Source organism: Sinocyclocheilus rhinocerous, unplaced genomic scaffold (genome assembly GCF_001515625.1).
Source record: "Sinocyclocheilus rhinocerous isolate Xijiao unplaced genomic scaffold, SAMN03320098_v1.1 scaffold184, whole genome shotgun sequence".
In the NCBI taxonomy this organism is placed as follows: Eukaryota; Metazoa; Chordata; class Actinopteri; order Cypriniformes; family Cyprinidae; genus Sinocyclocheilus; species Sinocyclocheilus rhinocerous.
In genome coordinates this window covers 909,338-911,847 of record NW_015659717.1, presented here as the reverse complement: position 1 = coordinate 911,847, position 2,510 = coordinate 909,338, and positions in this window count along the sequence as shown.

The following is a 2,510-nucleotide window of genomic DNA, read 5'->3' as shown; positions in this document are numbered from 1 at the left end:
TTCTAAAAATCGTTCTCAATATTAAAGAATAGCAGAGTCCACACTACAACTATAACGATAAAGACAAAGAGAAACGATATCGTTGGAATCACTTTCAAAAAGTTTTTTCTCCAGCTGATGAACGATAAAAAATTGACAGCCAATCAGAATCCATCCTGCTGTAACAAGCTTGAGAATTTAAAGCGGCAGACAAGTGTGCACTTAGAATAAACGGATGATATTGTCCGCTGGTGTGGACGCTAATATCGTTATCTTTATAGTTATCGTTCTTGGTGTGAACGGGGCTTTAGTCGGTCAAACAGTTAGGCCCGCCCCAAACGGAAACGTTTTGAATAAATTACGTTGTTTTTTTTTATTACGTCTTATATGCTCACCAAGGCTACATTTATTTGATCAAAAACAAAGTACACTTTAAAACAACTGTTTTCTATTTGAATATGTTTTAAAAATGGAATTTATTCCAGTTATGGCAAAGCTGAATTTTCAGCATCATTACTCCAGTCTTCAGTGTCACTTGATCCTTCAGAAATCATTCTATCCAATTCACCATTCAATTGTTAATAATTCTTATTATCAATGCTAAAAACAATTTTTGCTGCTTAATAATATTGTGGAAACTATGATTGTTGAATATGAATAGACAGTTCAAAAGAACAGCATTTATTTGAAATATAAATCTTTTGTAACATTATAAATGTTTTTACTGACACTTTTGATCAATTTAATGTGCCCTTGTTGAACAAAAGTGTCATTTTTTATTTATTAACTTTTTTAAATACTTACATACCCCAGACCTTTGAATGGTAGAGCATCATGGTTTCCACAAAAATTATAAAACAGAAATAAATGTTTTTAACATTGATAATGATAAGAAATGTTTCTTGAGCAGCAAATCAGCATATTAGAATGATTTCAACATGGCTGATGAAAATTCAGCTTTGCCATCAAAAAATAAATTACATTTTGAAATATTTAAATATGGATCTCAGCATCGGAGATGCCCTGGATGGGAGAGCTGGGGTCTGGAGAGTGAAGTCCACAGGCCAAGGCCACATCTGCACACAGAGGAACAATGCATTAGATTGCTCTACTCATAAACATTCATCAAAATAGGTTACGCAACATACATGTAAAGTACGCACGACCGGTTTCCTTCACACACACTCACGTAGCTCCATCTGTGCCATCTTCCGGCTGACATGATGTGGGTAGGTGTTTGTGACTTGGTCATTTGGGGATGTTATTTGAGATCTCCATGGGGGTGCTAGAAAGTGAACAGCTATACATTCTGCCGATTGTAAACCTCTGGCTCTTGGTTTCTGGTTGTTAACTCAAAATTATCTCTAATAAAATGCCAGGGGTTCATTTATGGCTGTTGTTGGCTGAAGAGTTTAGAGCCATGTTAAAGTTTACACAGGCCTAAATATAAGATTTATGTATTTGAATTGCATGTACTGTAACATTTCCATCCAGTTGGATGACATAGTTTTAACATAAACTAATAAAAGTGACTCATATGTATATCAGTCATACATAAATATTTTTGAGTGTAGTTGCAACTTTACTATAAATGAAATAGTCCAATAACAGATTTATTTAGATAAATCGCGTTTGGTCTCGTACTGTATCGCGTACCTTGTCAGTGTCGTGCTCTTTGCTTGGCCATTTGTTGTGATAAACAGGAAAGTGTGTTCAAGCGCCAGCAAAACAGTGTAAAAAAATACTCTTTGTGAGAAGCAGTCAATCAGCAGAAGTTAAAAGCAGCTTGTAAGTGTATTTATTTCTTGTCTCGTTTTGACTGCTTTTATTGTCCTCATTTGTAAGTCGCTTTGGATAAAAGCGTCTGCTAAATGACTAAATAAATAAATGTTGATTAATTCATTTGCATTTTGGATTGGTGGATTTGAACCTGGGTCCCCATAAATGTTAAATTAGAAATGTAACATTAGACTCTCACATCTCTCAAATATTCTAAAAAATGTTCATAAATGAGAGTCAGTGGGGTCTGGAACAACACCGGACCCCATTGGTTTTCATTGTATGGACAAAAAACAGTTCTTCAGAATGTCAAGTTTTATGTTCCACAGGAAATATATCAGTCGTTTTGTGCGGCATGATGTAGGTTAAGCTTTTCATTTAAACACATTTTAAGCATTGTGGTTTAAAAACTAATTTAACTGTTCAGGGACATTAAGCAGTGGGGCAGAATTCATTTTGGCAAATATGCGCGCGTTGCGGTTTCAGCCTGACTCACATGGCGCGCATCTGCTCGTACAGAGCCAGTCTAAACTTGAGTTATTTTTCGCGCCTTGTGATTAAACGTTCAAATGCAGTTATGTGTCAAAATGTCTCCTCGTCAACACAGTAATTTGTGTCTTAAACGAACGTTAATAGTTAAATATAAAGCATGTGTAGTAGTAGGCTATGAGATCCTATGATGAGATTTTAAAGGGGTCATATGATGCTTTTTTAAAGATCATTATTTTGTGTATTTGGTGTAACAGAATATG